Here is an 8,427-nt window from a genome sequence, read left to right on the forward strand (position 1 = left end):
GTTGCTAAGGCACTATCACACCTTAGAGTGGGATAGGGGCGTTCTGAATAGATACTTTTCCCAACAAAAAATTGGCGACTCCGCTGCGGAACGTATCTAGTTAGTTTATTTGTGTTTCTATTGTTGTTCTTCTCATAAACTTAGGAGTGGCGAATCGAATTGCATTTGCCATTTACAAATGCAAAGTAGAGATCTGCTACTCTAGTCCATTCATTGGGCCTGTTTATGATCTGAACAGCTGATCCACAAATGCTCTAACTGCCCTTTGTGATAGCTCTTAGTCCTCCTTTAAATCATCTTTCTAATTGTACCTTAGTGATAGCTTTTATCCGGCCAAAAACCATAGATTAAACTGCAAACCGTGACCCAGAACCCAGAGAAAATTCCCGTTTCTGCTTCAGCGCAGGCTCTGTGAAGAGGTTCTGCATTTCAATGCAGGTCCTGAGAGGGCTACCTGCACTGCAATTTAGTTTCTCTGTGCAACAGGTGCACTAATCAGCCTTTGCCCTGTGCAGTTGTGGTTCTTTGCATCCTTGTGTTCAGTTTTATCTCTGATTTTTGTAGTCTGTTATCTGTGTGTGTACCTATCTGAAAAACCCTTTTCTCTGCCTTAATTCCACCTCAGTTGTATAAAAGAAACTGTATTTGTTTTTGTGTATTTGTTACATCATTTGCAGTTTCCCATTACAAAAGTAAACTAGTCATACTGTCGCCCTTAGATCTAGACCTGTCGTAAGTGTCGTTTTGATCTTAGGAGTAAGTTTGTTTGCTGTTGACAGTTGATTGCGCTTTTACTTTTGTCTTTTGGTTTGAATTTTTGAATTTCTAGTGTCGAAACAAGTGTTTACTTCAAAATCATAAAGTGTCGTAATCGTCTTTTTGATTTCAAAAAGAAGCTTGTTTGTGTTTTTCACTTGAAATCGAATTCAAATTTGTACAACAACTTTCTTTTTAGGCATCAATATTAAGAAAGTGAAAACAAATACATGCATATGTGCATTTGCATAATGATAGTTTGTATGGTTTGATTTAGGAAAAGTGCATTTACAGTGTGCTCTATGCTCTTTGAGAAAAGATTGTGTCTTTCTTTTCCCTTGTAGCTAGGATTTTCATTGTTGAAAAGAGATAAATGCTTGCTTATCATCTTTAGACTGCATTTAGGAATTGTATCTACATCTCGTGGTGATCCAAAAAGGCAAACTTCTAAGAAAGATCAACCTAAAATAAATTGAATGAACTTAACAATGCTTTGTAACTTAACGCACAACATAGAGGTCTAGGCTAGAGACGTGTTCCGGCGTCGTAAAACCTGGTGACTGTCGGCCTCACTGATGGTTGGGTGATTCCTCCTGAGAGACGATAAGTGCCAGTACGAATTGTGCTCCCACGTACCGTCGAGTATATATTGGGAGACTCTTATAGGCATAAAACCTTTATCCATAGGAAGCCGTGTCGGCCGCCCTACTGATCGCAATGCACTGAACACAGCATTCGGGAAGATTGACCGCCCGTACCTTAAAAAGTATTCTGTGGTTTTGCGATTGGTTTGGCACACCCTCTACCTAGAACTCCAAAGCAGTCCCTTTCATTCCTTTTCAGACTCCTTAACGAAAAAGGTCCATCTGAGCACTTGTCACTTCAAGCTCATTAAAAATCGAAGGAGACTAGAGTCATCTTTTGCTTTTTCTCGACTCTTAAAAACTGAAAAAGCAAGTTGTGTCTAAAGTGTCTAAAATTAATTTAATTCGGAAACATATTTCCCCTTTTGTATTTTCGTTGATCAAGTAATCCGCAATCGTGGAAGAAAGTCAATTGAAACCCCGTCGTTTGCGGAGGCTTACGAGTCAACTGTCTTTGTCTCCGGAATCGAAAACTGTACGGACAAAACGAACTCATTTAACCGGTTCGAAATCTCCTATTAAAGTTAGAACAAGTGTTCCAACAACATCCGAGATTCCGATTACTCCAAACATTTCTAGAAACCCTGCCTCTACAGAAGAAGTTCAACAGCCACAGAGGGACAGTGATACTGATCCTAGTCTAAGAGCAAACACTTGTGTTATTGAACCAGTTCCATCTGCAACCGGTTCGGAAAGTCTTGCTCCTCAAACATCTGTCGATGTCGATTCAACCCCTTCTTCGGCACCAGAAATATTTTACGGACCTGACAGTCTTCCCCTTCCACCTGGTTTGATTGCGATAGATGAAATTGTAGAAGATCCGCAAGCAAGTACTCCAACACATTTTGGAGACAGGGTCACTCTATTTCCTTCGACATCAGAAGTTAGTCTACCACCAGTGGAAGTTCCTGTAGAATCGCTAGGTAATATTTTGGATAGACTCAAAATGTCTGAACAACCGTCAACATCTAGGACTGTGTCGGCTGACACAGCGACAGCAGAACTCCCTGCCGTCACTCCGACAATGTTTGTCGGCGTACCATTTGTCCCGACTAGCTCACAATCGCTAGAAGGAGTCCATCCAGGGGCTATTTCGACAGTATGGTCCGTTCTTGTTTGTTCCTCCGGAATAATATCCGGCAACTCTTATGTTGAGACTCGCCAAATTGATCCATTTGGAGGTCAATTTGGGTAATCCAGTCCCCAAGGGCAGACAATCCCCTTGAGTTCCGGATTGCCACCGTATGGGGAGCAGTATGCCCTTTCATTACCCCCTCTGGGAGGATATCCATACGGGAGTTCACAACAGTATTCAGGTTATACTGGAGTTACATCAAGTGGTTGGGTACCTATACTACCCCAACAACCAAGGGTTGTGTATTCTATGCAACAATGTGTACCTATGTCGAACATCCCGACTACGCCGGCTATTGTGACAGTGTCACAAGTTCAAACGCTGCCTGTTGTATGTCAACCTCAGATTTCTCAGGTTGTAATGCAACAGCCCCTTGACCCTGTGAATCAACCACAATCGCCGACTGGTGGGGCGACACAGGTACAAACGGGTACAATTACCCCACACCTTGGTCCAACGGTTAGTATAGCGCAATAGAACATGGCTTCACAACCGTGGCTGGTGCAATACCAGCAACCACAATTCCAACAAGTGTACCAAGGTTCTGAGCAGCAGATCTTTGCGAACAGTGGACAACCGTACATTCAAAAGGGTCAAAATCAACCACTTTACAATGGTCATGTCCACCAACCGTATCAGTCATACCAGCATCAACTACATTATGCTGGTATGCAAAGGCCAACTTCTCAGGCAATTCCATCATATCCTGGGTATGCTTCACCTAACCTGAATCAACAGTTACCATTCGTGGCAACTTTAGAGTTACCTGATTTACACCGGTTAAAAAATGATCTAATTGCTTACGCCCCTTGGTGGCCAGCGATCCCTCATAAACTTCCATCAGATATTCCTAAATTTAATGGAAATCTAGGTGAAGATCCATCGAATCACGTGATGAAATTTCATCTATGGTGTTCATCAAACACCCTAAACGATGATTCGATAAGGCTTCGCCTTTTTCAGAGGACGTTAACGGGTCCAGCGGAAAAATGGTATATTGAATTGCCTAGAGCTTCGTTCGACAACTTCAGTACCTTAGCCACGACTTTCTTAACCCATTTTCAATTACCGATAAGGTATGAAATGGGAACGGAACTCCTAACCAACTTCAAACAGACTATGGCCACTCACATATCTGATCATATACATGAGTGGCGACGTCGTCGTAGGATGGTAAAAACGTATGTTCCCGATCAACTATTAGCTGAATGGTTTATCAAGTCCTTACTTCCTACAATCACGGAAGATGTGGCAAAGGGGGGAGTCGTAACGGAAGAGCAAGTCATCGCTCGTGCGCAATATCTGGACTTGGTCTATACTCAGTCTGGCATGCTCTACGACAAAATACCTGACGCCCCTAGACCGGAATTCTCAATTCCTCCTCCTCCTAAATCAAACAATGACTCTCACGCCGGCGATGGCGTGATTGGCACGACAAACGCGAAATCGACAAAGGATACGTCCAAGAAAGCCCATAAGATTTCATATCAAAATGCAAAAGACAAAATTCTTGCTTCGGAAGTAAATGTCGTATCGACAGATAAGGGCAAAGAAACCAAACAACCAGGAAGCAAGAAGAAGCAAGGAAAAGGGAAGAAGAAGAAACAGGATGAGTCATCTCCTGAAAAACCTTCTTCAAACCCTGCTGGAAATAGGAAACCCCCTTCAGGGTGTCAGATATGTGATGAGGATCATTGGACGAGAGAATGTATGTACAAAGCTGAGCTTAAAAGATTCTTTAAGAGTTCGAAAACCTCAGCTATGTTAACTGATCCGTTTCCAAATCTAGGAACAAATCTGGTTGATAGTGGAAATGCTTCCTCGTCTCAAGTGCTAATGTTGTCAATTTCGAAACAGCAAAATGATGCTTTGATTTCGACAAGGAACAAAGATTACGGGAATCCGCAGCTGTCGAACGACAAGGATAAAGATCAACCAAGTAGTTCGACAACAACTTCGACAGAGGTTGTACCACCCATCATTCCTGAATTGACAATAAAACCGCCAAAGGGAGTAGTACACAAGTTGACATTTAATCCTCACGCTAGAGCGGCGTAGCATTATAACATAGTGGAAGATTTGGCCCAATCGAAATCCACTATGTCGACTCTTGAAGTACTACAAAATTGCCCATCCCAAAGGCAAGCTTTGTTATCAGCCATTGGTGGGGTTGATCCTAAGGATTCCAATCTTGTATCCTTTGACCATAAAGGATACGATCCTCAGTTACCAGCCCAACTAGCTTTCCTTATTCAAGTGAAAGCCCTCAACAAAACTGTTCATCGAACAATTATTGATGAGGGGGCATCTACATGTATTATGTTGATGAGTTGCTGGAAAACTTTAGGATCTCCAACCTTGTCGCGATCTTCGACGACGTTAAAAGAATTCGACGGAAGGACATATACCCCATATGGTATCCTAAATAACTTGAAAGTTGAACTAGGAGGGAAAACAGTAGAAATAGATGTTGAAGTCATAGATGGGAATCTTGATTACAACATCCTACTAGGAAGACCATGGATATATGCCATGGCAACTATTGTGTCGACCTATTTCAGAAAGATTTCATTTCCCTTTCAAGGAGGGATTACAATCGTCGATCAGCAAAACTTCCTCCCCAATGGTTCTCAAGTTACTGGAAGCATTCCAATGATCCATGGAAGCAATCATTCGCTCCAAAATATCGGAGTAGGTCTCCTAAAAGACCCTGCCTTAATGGGTACTTTTGCCCTACCGCCTCCAAGTAATCTGGCGGAAGTGGCCACAGTGGAATATGAAACCTTCTATATCTAATGGATTTGGACTCCGAGGACGGTTCTTATCTCGTGTCAACCTCGTTAAAAAAATGAAACAAGGAGTCATGAGGATAGTTCTTTTACTGTGTCAACCTCATTAAAAAATGAAACAAATCCCCTTTTCAAATCTCAAAGGTAAACCTTCATTCCAACCACCGAGTTGAATGCAATGAAGCTTAGGGGGCATGCACCTCGATTTGAGTTATTATGCTGGGGGCATGCAAACTTATCGAGCAGTTTTAGCACATAGTTCATGCTCGCTAAAAAATAAACATAAGATCGAGCAACTGTTTCAACCCGCGTTTAAGCTCGTTAAAAAATGAACTATCCTCCGGTAAATAACCACCGTGAATGTAACATTACCAGCCATTAAAGCCTTGGTCGTGTTTGCACCGTCACCTCCACTTTTCATTTGGCCGATCATTCACCTCCATTTGATTGTTTACCCATTTTGAGGAACAACTGCGAAGAGTGATTTCACTAGCCATCCTTGTGACACTGCCATGATTGGAAAATTCCAACCCTTACCTGGAATCAGTTGCTACCCGTTTGATCACTCGTTCCTCAAAAGACGAGTCTTCTTTAAGCTCTTTTCATTTGACTCGTAAAATATGAAAAGATTGCCGAGTTTTGGCCTTCCAGCTCGTTAAAGCGACAGGAAGAGCTATCCCTCCTCTAGATTTTAATCTTTTTGGACCTGAGGGATTATTGCACAAAAAGATTGAGCGCTTGTTTTGTTCGGCTCGTTAAAACTATCGAAAATTTATCCCTTCTGTATTGTTTTATACTTTTTTAGACTTAAGGGATTAGATGACAAAAAAGGAATTCCGGAGTTAACTTTACGTACCTTTTCAGACTCTTTAAAAATGAAAAGGACTGAGTTATCTTTGTCGTTAGACTCGTTAAAACGATTAATAGCGACAAACTTGTCTTTAGACGAGAACGAGTTTCACTATCGCTAGGCTCGTTAAAACATAGCGATGGGTTTGCCCGAAGGGAAAATTATAGAACAAGCATATGTTATCCTCCTCAAGCTTGACAAAAATAAAGAGGTACTGGTCAGCAATGACTGGGGAAAAATTGGGAAGAAACTCAAAGAACCTTTATTGGTAGCAAGTCGCTCTTGAACATGACACTTCCACTCCGTGCTTGAGTCGGGTTGGGTTGTTTCATTCACCGGTCACATCACCATGGTCTCACCATACCATCCACCTTTGGGGTAAATGCTACCAATCCATCATATAAGTGTCACCGATATGTTCAAGAGAAGTCATCCAGAGAAGTCAACCATGTCCCATCCACTACCATACATTATACTTCATTCTTTCATGACCGCCAACCTGAACAATATATGATCAGATCGTTTTCACCAACATCAAAATCATTTGCTCTGTTCCGTGTCACTGATGTGGGATTCATCAAGGCCCTCCTTTGACGGATCGCTTCTTGTCGACATCATCTCATTATCCAAGAGGTTGATCTAGGAACACCCCCTTCAGTACTTTGAAGCTTGCATGCCTCAATGGCAAGTTTCTCACTTCCAGCGAAAGGTATACATCAATGACCTTCGACCGAAAGATTTTGCGTGGTGTTCAACGCCAAGTCCTTTATTCACACCGCGTGAATTGTACTGCAGTACCTTGAGGGTCATTATCATTATCGGTGATTCCTCTCGCGCTTGTTAACAGTTTACATCATTGACTGGTAATCAAGTGATGTCTTTCCATGTTCGACTTCAAAACATTTCTCACATGGATCGACTTGTACTTAGAGTGAAGATCGGACGAGATTGAAGACCCCGGATCTAGTTTCATCCATCCGGGCTGCGATATATATTCAGGAAAAATAAAGACATTGACATGTACAGCATTGCAGAACAGATAATCATCCTACCAAAAGGATGATGATTTCATCAGAATCATTAGTCTACCATCAGACGATTGTCTGTCCTGTGTACATAAAAATGAATTTATAAAGTTGAGCATGGGAATGCCCGCCTCAGCTAGATCATGAAAACAGTATGAAAAATAATGTATTGTATTGTATCTTATTACAGGTCTCCTCCCAGCTTTGAAAGAACTTCGGATCCTCCTAATAAAGCATTTCACCCGATAAACGGCCTCATACTTTAGGGGGCAACTGTTATAGACATTTTTGTGCCTTACAGCTCTAAGCATGAAATGTCCATAATCCAAGGGATCCAAAGTCCCTAAAAGTGTTGTTCCTGCCCCTAAAGGAACAAGGTCAACGAATGACAGCTTCTCCCAGAAGTTCTCCACCAGAAACTGCTCAAAACTAGTCAAATCAGGATCAATTCAGAAGCTCCACTAGCTGCCTGCGTTGCAAAGCACCAAATACACTGGCTAGGTGCGTTGCAATGCACTTGAATGCACTACCCAGGTGCATTGAGCAGGAAATGACAAGTGGCAGAGTCATTCAACGAGGTGGAGAGACAATGGAAGCTTCCTGAATCTTCTCCAATGACACTTGCCTCACTGAATTCGACCAGTGATGAGTAAGAGGCTCTCAGTCTCCAAGTGGAAGCAAGAACTGACAGAGAGAAGCCACAAGTCAAAATATAAGCTGAGTCATCCTCTCTGCTTACATCTATATATGGATCCCTCATCCCAGAGATCGAGAGGTTGGAATTTTGTACTTTGCAGAGAATTGCTGTTGGTTTGAGATTGAGATTAGTACATTGGGTGATTTATGCTTTGTTGGAGGAGAGGAAGGGATTCCTTTGTTGGGAGGTAGATGCTAGATCGGGACTCACTTGGTTGTATCTCCTCTTGGACTTTCTTATCATATCAATAAAATTATTTGAGTTTCTCCTACATGCTATGTATCAATGATGTTTTGTTATATTTGCATGTTTAGCTTAATCTGATCCTGAGCTTTTTATGAATGTATATCTATATCTTCGTGTAGTTTCTCTCTCTTGTGATCTTGCAAGAATTCGGTGAAGTTGGGCCGGTAAAGGAGCAAGGAGCTGGGAGCTATTGAAGAGAGGAGCGATTGGATCAACAAACTAGCGAAAGACACAGGTTAGTTACATCCTTTCTCCTCATTTACATTTCATAAAGAAGAATACTCA

This window comes from Pinus tabuliformis, chromosome 9 (assembly GCF_031772625.1).
Source record: "Pinus tabuliformis cultivar Carrire ecotype Pingquan chromosome 9, CPIR1, whole genome shotgun sequence".
In the NCBI taxonomy this organism is placed as follows: Eukaryota; Viridiplantae; Streptophyta; class Pinopsida; order Pinales; family Pinaceae; genus Pinus; species Pinus tabuliformis.